The sequence below is a fragment of the Siphateles boraxobius genome, unplaced genomic scaffold, assembly GCF_051911475.1.
Source record: "Siphateles boraxobius isolate OS27281-9 unplaced genomic scaffold, OSU_SipBor_1 158, whole genome shotgun sequence".
NCBI lineage: Eukaryota > Metazoa > Chordata > Actinopteri > Cypriniformes > Leuciscidae > Siphateles > Siphateles boraxobius.
Window position 1 is genome coordinate 729,610 of NW_027508764.1, and position 12,891 is coordinate 742,500.

Below are 12,891 nucleotides of genomic sequence, written 5' to 3' on the forward strand. Positions count from 1 at the left end.
TTTTAACTTTTTTATATCGTAAGTTACTTTTTAAGTCATCATTTTAACTTTTTTATATCATAATTTACTTTTTTATATCATAATTTACTTTTTAAGTTATAATTTTAACTTTTTTATGTCATAATTTACTTTTTAAGTCATAATTTTAACTTTTTTATGTCATAATTTACTTTTTAAGTCATAATTTTAACTTTTTTATATCATAATTTACTTTTTAAGTCATAATTTTAACTTTTTTATGTCATAATTTACTTTTTAAGTAATAATTTTAACTTTTTTATGTCATAATTTACTTTTTAAGTCATCATTTTAACTTTTTTATATCATAATTTACTTTTTAAGTCATCATTTTAACTTTTTTATATCATAATTTACTTTTTTATATCATAATTTACTTTTTAAGTTATAATTTTAACTTTTTTATATCATAATTTACTTTTTAAGTCATAATTTTAACTTTTTTATGTCATAATTTACTTTTTAAGTCATAATTTTAACTTTTTTATGTCATAATTTACTTTTTAAGTCATAATTTTAACTTTTTTATATCATAATTTACTTTTTAAGTCATCATTTTAACTTTTTTATATCATAATTTACTTTTTAAGTCATCATTTTAACTTGTTTATATCATAATTTACTTTTTTATATCATAATTTACTTTTTAAGTTATAATTTTTACTTTTTTATGTCATAATTTACTTTTTAAGTCATAATTTTTACTTTTTTATGTCATAATTTACTTTTTAAGTCATAATTTTAACTTTTTTATATCATAATTTACTTTTTAAGTCATAATTTTAACTTTTTTATGTCATAATTTACTTTTAAGTCATAATTTTAACTTTTTTATACCATACTTTACTTTTTAAGTCATAATTTTAACTTTTTTATACCATAATTTACTTTTTAAGTCATAATTTTAACTTTTTTATATCATAATTTACTTTTTTATATCATAATTTACTTTTTAAGTCATAATTTTAACTTTTTAAGTCATAATTTTAACTTTTTTATGTCATAATTTACTTTTTGAGGTATATAATTGACTTTTATGTCATAATTGACTTTTTAAGCAGTATCGCATTGCTCTCACAATCCGTGTGTGTGGCATCTTAACCTCCCTCTCTCTCCGCGTGAGATACACACCGCGTTCACAGGGTCTGGACACACACTCTGTGACGTGTTAAAGGGTTCGCTTTGGGAACTCGGTAAACTTCTGCTGATCCCACAGATGGAGAGAGAGTTATCCCTGAATCCCAGTTATCCCAGTTCAGCTCCAGGTCACGCCCAGCTCCGGGAATCTGCTGATCAAGCCGTTATCAGAGACTGTTGTTACACTGATCCTGAAGACATGACTGGCACAATATACTGCTTCACTTTATACTTTTATAACATTATACTTTTAATGCATTGCATTGCATATTTTACTTTATTTTATTGCAACACATTGAATTAATGCAAGCAGTCGAATGACTTCATCTTAGTGCTTGACTTTATACTTATGAATATAATACTTTATTTTATTTTAATATTTTTTATTATTACTTATATAATTACTTTTATTATTATATATTTTTTTTATTTGATCATTTATTTATTATTATTTATTATTTATTTTATTTTATTATTTATTTTTTTATGTATTTTATTTTATTTTATTTTACAGATGAAACTCGAAAAATTCGAATTTCGTGCAAAAATTATAATTCTGATTATTATGGCTTACAGCTTATGGAAACCCCAAATTCAAAAGCATGAAATCATTAAAAAAAGAATTTTAAATACAGAAATGTCGGCCCTCTGAAAAGTATAATCGTGCATATGTATATAATTATATATACTAAATATATTAGTTTCACCTTTTAATTTGAATTACACCTTTTAATTTGAAATACATTAACTGTTGCAGGATATTCTAATTTTTCGAGCTTCACCTGTATTTTATTTTATTTTATTTAATGTTATTTTATTTTATTTAATGTTATTTTATTTTATGTACTGCATTATTTCATGTATTTTATGTAAAGGTCCAAACTGCTGCTTGTGTAACTCATCAAAAACACAATGTTAGTTATTATTAATGTACAACACGAGCGTTAAGTCATCATGTGCACGCTCTCGATGCGAAGGCTGTTGCTAAAGTTATTTAGACTTCCTGACTCTGTGAACATCGATCTGACTCAACCAATGACGTGAGTTCGGGGGCGGGACTTCCTGTTTGTCTGACCAATGGCAGACATAATTTTTGCAAATTCATTTGTTGCCACAGAAATGCCACAGTGCAGTTTAACATGATCCTGTTAGCAGATGAAGATGTGCAGTGTGTGTGTTTTAGGAGGTGTGTGTGTCCCAGAACAGTGTGAAGGGCCTCAGATCCGCATGTGTGCCGAGAGATGAATATAGAACTGGTCTTTACACACGCTTTGATTCGGCCAGCGCTTCACAGTCGCAGGTGAAGACGAGGTCAGGGATTATTATGGGACATTTGGAGACTTACATTCAAACCGCTTGTTCAAATCCACCGTCAGCTGTGTTTCCCAGAAATCACTCACGAGCTCCTCTAAATACTGTACATACATCTGTAATGAAGTCCTGCGGGGTTTCCCTTCTTAAAGGGACAGTTCACACAAATAATGGGCATGATGTTTTTCCGCAGCGAGTATAAGTGCTGATGTTAATTTACTATAGTTAGTTCTTGATTATATATGGTCATCGTGTCATTCTATGGTCTGATTTAATTTAATTTAATTTAATTTAATTTAATTTAATTTAATTTAATTTAATTTAATTTAATTTAATTTAATTTAATTTAATTTAATTTTAATATTTAATTTTAATATTTAATTTTAATATTTAATTTTAATATTTAATTTTAATATTTAATTTAATTTAATTTAATTAATTATTGCATATTTTACTTAATTTTATTGCATATTTTATTTTACTTTATTTTATTGCATATTTTGCTTTATTGTCTCGCACTGAATTAATGCAAATACTTGAATGGTTTTATTTTTGTGCTTTAATTTCTACTTTTAAACCTAATATTGTTTTATTTTATTTTATGATGTGTATTAATATTATTACATGTCTCTGATACTTCATTATGATTAGTCAGTGGAGTCATTAAATGGTCTAGTTATTTAGTTGAATTTTATTATATTATCTTTATTTCCGTGGATTGCATTGCATGAAATATTTAATTGTTTTGCATTGAATTTATGTAAGCACTTGAATAGCTTTATTTTTAGTGCATGACTTTCTGCTTTTGAACCTAATATTATTTTGTAATGTAATAGTTTCAGGCGATCATTATTGCAAAATAATGCAATAAAACCCGTTTCAGGGTGAAGAGGTCTTGATGTGGTTTGCAGTAATGGCCGTCTTGCACAAACACAAGTCTGAAATCAGATCATGGCAGTCTCAGTCGCAGTTTCGAGAGGGTTTAGTGTGTTTTTGAGGGAAATGACCCCGTGACCTCTGACCTCAGTATTGCTGCATCCGTGAACACGCACTCATCCCTTCGACTCGTGACCCTCTTTAACCTGTGACCCCAAGACATGGAGGAGCGCTTCAGAGATCAGCGGGGGTCAGAGGTCAAGCTCCTGATTTCACTCACTAATTTGGATTGTGTTTTGCTGATTGGACGTGAACAGATGCTGATAGAGAGTGCCAGTATTAGTGCTGGTCTTCTCCAGCCAGCTGTGCTTTTACTGTGACCCGGAGATGCTCTTCTGTTCACTGCCATCCTGATGTTATTCCCGAGTCCTGCGCTGGTTTTAATCGGGATCCTCAGGAATGTGCCTCGGGAGACGGCAGAAATAGCAGTGGATTAAATCTGTGAGCTGGAACTGAGTCTCTTATTATAGAGCAGCGCTCAAACCCGTCTGACACGCACATCAGTCGCAAACTAAATTATGTCCAAAACAAAGGTCGGAATTCTGGCTTTCTGTCATAAATATGAATTTTTATGTCACATTCAATTTATGCCATAATTCTGACTTTTTATGTCATAATTAAATTGTTACGGTATAATTGACTTTTTAAGTCATAATTGATTTTGATTTAATTGACTTTATTTTATGTCAGCTTTTTATGTCATAATTGTAACTTTTTTGTCATAAATGACATGTCATAATTGACTTTTTATTTTTTATGTCATAATTTCTACTTTTTGTGTCATAATTTCTACTTTTTATGTCATAATTTCTACTTTTTATGTTATAATTTCAACTTTGAAGTCATAATTGACTTTTTAAGATATTCAGGTGAAACTCGAAAAATTAGGATATCGTGCAAAAGTTATAATTTTGATGATTATGGCTTACAGCTTATGAAAACCCCAAATTCAAAATCTCAAAAAAATTGAATATTACATGAAATCAATTAAAAAAAGGATTTTAAACACAGAAATGTCGGCCCTCTGAAAAGTATAATCATGCATATGTATATAGTTATACTAAATATATTAGTTTCACCTTTTAATCTGTATTACTGAAATACATGAACTGTTGCATGATATGCTAATGTTTCGAGTTTCACCTGTAATTGACTTTTTGTTATAATTACAACTTTTTGTCATAATTGACTGTCATTATTGACTTTTTAAGTCATAATAATTTCGATTTATGTAATTATTTCAACTTATGTCATGATAGAATTTTGAATTCATAATTGACGTTTGAAGTCAGAATTTCAACGTTTTATGTCATAATTTACTTTTTAAGTCATATTTTGACGTTTCATCTCATAGTTATGACTTAGTATGTCATAATTTTGACTTTGCAATGTCATAATGATTTACAAAAGCATGATTTTTTTCTTATGCGGTGGAAATGGGCTACCATATCCACCCAAATAAATGCTTTGATAATTTCTTGCACATCATAAGTTTAATAAGGTGAAACACAGGCTTGATCTGTAGATCCCGCAGGACAGAAGCTGTCGTCAGGATGAGAGATTCTGTTTCTCTGAAGCGTTTCATTAGTCTATAAGACACAGTATCTTATAGATGAGAAACATTAAACTACGTATGGATATATGTCCAACTAAAATGAATCAGAATTAATTGCAGTTTGGATAATTGCATATGATTCTTGAAGTCGGATGATGAACATTTACATCTTTATCAGATCTCTTCCATAAAAATATTTTCCCTGTTTTTCTTTTCTTTTCTTTTTTTTTTTGCAGTGTAAAGGCTTCACGCCAATGGTACTTTCTTTTAGCCTGTCTGGAAAAGTGTATTTCAGCTTTAAATGATGAATATCATGTGTTAACCTCGCATGCCTCCGCAGTGCTTCACATATATTTCCTCTTTATTGGATAAGATCACTGGCTGTTTCTGAGCAAATAACCGGACGGCTGGAGGTTGACCTGATTCTGAAAGCTTTTCCTTCAAGCACGCGTGTCCAGTGTGTGTGAGAGGATAACTGGAGAACACACGATCACACACGAGTGAAGAACGGCGGGACGTACAGTAAAACACTGTTCGCTGAAGGACTTTCCAAACACCAACACCTGGTTCTACTTACAGGACACACCAGAATCCACTTCCCAAAGCCAATAAACGCTGTTCTCCTGCATCAGCATTCCTGCGCCGAGGAACGGGAACAGATTCCCACTTTCCTATAGCAGACGTTACAGAACGACAGAACAATCTGGGATGAAGGGCTTGAAACAGGCCAGAAAATGCTCAGAAACGGTTCATTATGAAGGAATCATGTTAAATATAGAACAAAAAATCATGTTCTTCCTCAGTATTTTTGTCTTGTTTTCCAGGACAAATATTCAATTCAATTCACGTTTATTTGTATAGCGCTTATACTCATCATTTCAAAGCAGCTCTACAGAAAATGCACTAGTCCATATTATAATATAGAGCGATCTGTTATCAGAGGAAACTGTCTAAGTTATGTATTTCAGAAATGTACATATACAAAATCACAGTTAGCGAAAAAGTATTGGTGTTGATTCAGAGTTCGTCATCTAAATATCTAAACATACAGATGACAAGATGTTCAGAAGCAAAGTTTTTATCTTTTATATAAGCATTAGAAATGTGCGTATTAGTTATGATACACCAGTCTTTACAGGGTTAAAGGTTTGGGGTCACGAGGGCCGATGTAAACGTGTTATGAAACGATGATTCCTCCAAAGTGTGAGTGTGTGCCTTCAGGCACAGAACAGCAGGTTTTAAAGACGTGTGTGTGTGTGTGTGTGTGTGTGTGTGTGTGTGTGTGTTTGGAGAGGCCGTGTGTTGTGTAGAGAGCAGGCGTTGGGTTAATCTGATGACTCTGATAAGGATTAAGAGCCCGAGCGCTGTGTGCTCCTGTGGGCTCCGGACCCGAGCGCTTCGAGGGCCAGCTGTCAGGCGTCTGACTGAAGCCTGTGGCCCCGACACACACACACACACACACACACACACACACACACACACACACACACACACACACACACACATACTCACACACACACACACACACACACACACACACACACACACACACACACACACACACACACACACACACACACTCTCACACACACACACACACACACACACACACACTCACACACACACACACACACACACACACACACACACACACACACACACACACTCACACACACACACACACACACACACACACACACACACACACACACACACACTCTCACACACACTCACACACACACACACACACACTCTCACACACACTCACACACACACACACACACACACACACTCACACACACACACACACTCACACACACACACACACACACACACACACACACACACACACTCACACACACACACACACACACACACACTCTCACACACACTCACACACACACACACACACACACACACTCACACACACACACACACACACACACACACACACACACTCACACACACTCACACACACTCACACACACACACACACACACACACACACACACACAGCTGAGCTCATGATGCGCAGATCACAGCAGGGATACTGGACTTAACACACTGAAAAAGAAAAAAAAGCATTTTTCATCAAATTTACATTGATTAATAATAATAAATAAAATATTTATAAAAAATATAATAATAAAATAACAAAATAAGTATTATACTAATAATGAAATAATGAATAAATAAAAATAATAATACAATTATATTAAATAATAATACATATAAAATATATAATAATAAAATAACAATAAAAATGTGATACAAATAATATTAAATTATAATATATATAATAAAATATATTAGTAAAAAATATAATTGTATAGTAATAATAATAATAAACATTAACTGAAATAAAGGAAAATATAAAAAACTTAAACTTATTTTATTTCAGCATTTCTCAATTTACTTTAGTTTAACTTGATGTAGTAGTAAATAAAAATGAGTAAAAAGTATATAGACATGACAAAAACACAACAAAATGACTAAAATTAAAGTAAAAATGGAAAATATACAAATAAAAACTCATTCAAAATATCAATAAAGCATATAATAGGACCTCAATTAAACTAAAATAAAACCTATGTGAATATATAATAAAGTGTAATTTATTCCTGTAATTAAAGCTGAATTTTCAGCATCATTACTCCAGTCTTCAGTGTCACATGATCCTTCAGAAATCACTATAATATGATGATCTGATGCTCAAGAAACATTTATTATTATAAGCAGTTTTGGAAACAGCTTCAATTTTTTGTGGAAACTATGATATATTTTTTTCCTCAAGATTTTTTTATGAATAAAAAGTTCAAAACTAAAGGACAGCATTTATTTGAAATATAATCTTTTGTAACATTATAAATGTCTTTACTGTCACTTTGTATTATTGCAATGCATCATTGCTGAATAAAAGTATTATTTAAAAAAAAAATCAGTAATACAGATGCACAAAAACGTTTTAGTTTTTGCTTTGCTCTTGCTATATAGACCGTTTTTCTGCTGTTTCGTTTTGCTTTCTCGTTTGATGTGACCTTTATTTGTCCGTCAGTCCCAGCCGATGTTCTTCAGCTGCGGCTCACACACACTTCACACTGTCACATGTGTGCAGATATTGTGAAGATTCAGCACATCTGTAGATCATTTTCTGTCGGTCAGGACTACAGCGTGAACACTTCTGCTGTGGTGTGCAGAATACATCCAAACAAGCACATCAATTATGTGGATTGTTGAGTGGAGGCTTAGTAAGTTATAGACCAGATGAAACCAAGAACCAGTCCACAGTCTGACTAAAATAAGAGAAGATTTGCACTTTATCTGTGTGTGTATAAAACATTTAAAGGTGACATATTATGCCCCTTTTCACAAGATGTAATATAAATCTATGGTGTCTGTGAAATTTCAGTTCAAAATACCAGATCATTTTTGGGTGTGAGTAAAAACACGCCTTTTTGTGTGTGTCCCTTTAAATGCAAATGAACTGCAGCTCCGCCTCCGTTCAGAAGAGGGCGGAGTCTTTACCCGAGCATCAGAAACTCTGGCAATAACAAAACCGGCCAATCTCACTCATCCAGAATCCCAGAATAACCAGTAGCGAGTGCAGCCTAACGGAGAGACTCAGGAAGAGTTTCTGAATGTTAGTGGAGACATTTATGTAGTTGTTGTGGAGTTACATTGATCAACAAAGGTGTTTTGACTGGTTGCTGGGGTGTTGCCGTGTGGTTGCTAGAGTGGTCTGGTGGTTGCTGGGGTGTTTTGACTGGTTGCTGGGGTTTTGCTGTGTGGTTGCTAGAATGTTCTGGAGGTTGCTGGGGTGTTTTGACTGGTTGCTAGGGTGAAGCCGTGTGGTTGCTAGAATGTTCTGGTGGTTGCTGGGGTGTTTTGACTGGTTGCTGGGGTGTTGCCGTGTGGTTGCTAGAATGTTCTGGAGGTTGCTGGGGTGTTTTGACTGGTTGCTGGGGTGTTGCCTTGTGGTTGCTAGAATGTTCTGGAGGTTGCTGGGGTGTTTTGACTGGTTGCTAGGGTGTTGCCATGTGGTTGCTAGAATGTTCTGGTGGTTGCTAGGGTGTTTTGACTGGTTGCTGGGGTGTTGCCGTGTGGTTGCTAGAATGTTCTGGTGGTTGCTGGGGTGTTTTGAGTGGTTGCTGGGGTTTTAACCGTGTGGTTGCTAGAATGTTCTGGAGGTTGCTGGGGTGTATTGACTGGTTGCTAGGGTGTTGCCGTGTGGTTGCTAGAATGTTCTGGTGGTTGCTAGGGTGTTTTGACTGGTTGCTGGGGTGTTGCCGTGTGGTTGCTAGAATGTTCTGGTGGTTGCAAAGGTGTTTTGACTGGTTGCTAGGGTGTTGCCGTGTGGTTGCAAGGGTGAAGTCTGCTGGGTTGAGGTCAGGCCTCAGTTTCACTCACCTTCTTTTTCCTGTAAGTTCACGATTAGCGACTGTTTTCCATCTGCTGTTGTAGATCAGATATCCTCAGGTCCACATCACTGAGCCCATATAAGGCCAGAGAGCAGAACACAGCAGGACACATCTGACTGCTTATCCACTGCTGTATTTACGTAGTGTGTGTGTGTGTGTGAGCGTGCGTGCGTGTGCGCGTGTGTGCGCGTGCGTGTTTCTCCACTCAGTCTCAATGCTGTCTCTGATGAACAACTCAAAGACGTCTCATTTGTGATTTTTAACACCCGTATCTGAGCACACAGGAAAGGCACTCAATAACCCACTGTGTGTGTTTAATGATTCACGCTAGAGTTGAAATAAGCATCGAGTGTAAAGGTTTGTGGTCTAGACTCCAGTGCTGTACGACATGATGAATCCAGGCAATAATCTCGACTTCACTCCTGCAGTTTTACATCAGTTCTCTCCCCACGGTCAAATATACATTTGATTGGTCATGAAGTTGTTAACCTACAGTTTTAAGGTTAATCAGTCTGGAAGAGGTGTCGCGTTTCTTTTCTTTCCTCCCTCAAAGAAAATAAATAATAAATAACCTTCATAAATCCTGGTGTCGCCCTGTGTAAACGTTTATTTTAAAAGAACAGTGGCTTTATTCAGCAGGAGTTCACTAGCGCTGCTCTCGCTGACCTCGACGTGATGCCGACTTCATACACAGCCCATACACAAGACACTCGGGTTATTATTTACAGTGAGCTGATTGATATTTATATTTTTACACTTAAACTGAGAATACCAGAAAGATAAAGATAAAGCTGTTGCATTCCACATTCAGATCCAAACTTTAGTTTGTTGAAAAATTCTTATGCATGTTAGTTACGCTCTTGTGCAAATTATTTAAATCCCTTTGCAGAGTTAAGTACATCAACCTGTATACTAAAATTGTTTTTGTTTGTTCTGGTGGTTGCAAAAACTAGTTGCTAAAGTGCTCCTATGTGGTGGCAAATGTGTTTTGACTGGTTGCTAGGGTGTTGCTATGGGGCTGAAAAGGTGTTTTGACTTTTTTCTAGGGTGTTGCTATGTGACTTCAAAGGTATTTTGACTTGTTGCTAGGGGGTTGCTATGTGGTTATTAGAGTGTTCTGGTGGTTGCAAATGTGTTTTGACTGGTTGCTAGGGTGTTGCTATGGGGATGCAAAAGTGTTTTGAGTGGTTGCTAAAGTGTTGTTATGTGGCTGCAAATGTGTTTTGACTGGTTGCTAGGGTGTTGCTATGTGGCTGAAAAGGTGTTTTGACTTTTTTCTAGGGTGTTGCTATGTGACTTCAAAGGTATTTTGACTTGTTGCTAGGGGGTTGCTATGTGGTTATTAGAGTGTTCTGGTGGTTGCAAATGTGTTTTGACTGGTTGCTAGGGTGTTGCTATGGGGATGCAAAAGTGTTTTGAGTGGTTGCTAAAGTGTTGTTATGTGGCTCCAAATGTGTTTTGACTGGTTGCTAGGGTGTTGCTATGTGGCTACAAAGGTGTTTTGACTGGTTGCTAGGGTGTTGCTATGTTGCTCCAAAAGTGTTTTGACTTGCTGCTACAGTGTTGCTATATGGATGCAAAAGTGTTTTGACGGGTTGCTAGGGTGTTGCTATGTGGTTGCAAAAGTGTTTTGACTGATATCTATGATCGTCTGAACAGAAAGATAAAGCCAACTTTTGCACTTTAAATTCAACTTTAGTTTGGTTAAAAATTCGAATGCATGTTATTTATAAGCTAAATAATTCAACACAACTTCCTTTATACTGAGTATGGTTTAAAACCCGGTTGTGTCTGATTATTTCATTAGCACTGGCTAATTGACCCTCAGCAGTAACTAAAGAGTGGCTGTGTTTCCCAGAAGCGGTTCGTTTGTGGGGCTTTTAGTGTTTAATTGTCGGCAGTCAAAGTCTCGACGGACCCTATTACAGTGATGTATGGAGTAATTCTTCCAACACACATCCATCAAGTCGTGTGGCAATTAAAGCCTTCCCAGAATGCACTCTGTGAACACTGAAGGAGGGAAATATGGCTGTGTGGGAAACACTGTTCCAGTGAGATCTCATTAATGTCTCAAATCATTCTGCTGTGATATTGAATACAGATTGAAAGTCAATTAAAAAGCATTAGCATGTTCATGTGGGACTGTTTGCTCCTGAATAAGTCTTAGTTATGTTGATAAGTGAGCGGTGAGTGTGAAATGTCTTGAACACACTCCGTGAGCTGAGTAAAGTGTGTTTTGTGGGTTTAATTGTTTGCTTGTTTGATCTGTAAAGTCAGCAGAATAGTGGGAGAAATAACAGCAGCTCCGTCTCTGACTCTCCATTATTGACTGAACCTTTTACGCTTCAGTCAAATAATAATACTGTTAATTACGTATTGAATGGCATATAAAATCTCCATGTGTTTGGATCACACAGTTTTAGCATGAACATATAAACGTACTATAAGTGGTGCTTGTGATCGAGAAACAACATTCTTCACATTAAGGGTTCAAAACGTCAAGATCTAAAGTTGTTTTCAAAGGTAGAGCATGTCCGGAATGGCGCTTTGTGACGCTCGCTGCTGTAAAACGTGTTTGTGTTCAGCTCAGAGAAAATCTTCAACCTTTAACACTGAGAGAATTTCTTTCTGAGAGCATAAATCAAAGCTTCATCATGTCGGACATCTTAAAACTGTGTTTGTTTGGTTTTCTCGAGGTGAATCTTTCAGAAACCGGTCCTTCTTCAGGAGATGCGTGTGCCCCAGGGGGGACTGGGTAATTATTCGCGAGTCATGAATCTTGCTGGAATACTTGCATTGAGATCATTCTGTTGTGGTTGTCATCGTTTAAATGCCAATTACATATATGCATAATATTGGAGTATATTATTCAGCGCTGTGGTGCATATCATAGTAACATGGTATTATACCATCTAATGGCGTCACAGTAATTTATAATCTGTGTTGAGTCTCGCTCTCTGATTGAGCTGTTAAACGTCTCTGGATTCTGCTGGCCTGTTGAGTGTGACCTTTGACCCCGCCGGCCCAGGGTTCACGTGGCTTTGAACCCACAGGCGATCGGGTGAGGGGATGCTGGGAATAAAATGGAGGGTTAAAGGTTCAAGTGCTCTAGAAAACACTCTCTAAAGTGGCTCTTGAACATCTGAGGTTAAAGCCCTCCAGTGCTTCACATGATAGTTATGAATTTTACAACAGTACTGTGCAGGGTTATTATTGTTAACTAAAACTAATAAATAAAAATAGTAGGCTATGTTTTATATGTTTTTATAAAAATAGTAGTTAATAAATAGTATGTAGAGGCATATGTATGCTACATTTTTAAATGACAAAACACATGAAATTATTCAAATTTTTCGAAAAGCAAAGTGAAAAAAATAAAGTAAACAAAATCTAATTCAAAATATGAATCTGAATTCTGAATCCAAGCTGAAGTCTGTCGGTCTGAATGTGCTCGTCGCTTCTGAGGTCAGTGACTCTAGCAAACAGTCTTTCCTGGATGTTTATTATCATGACCTC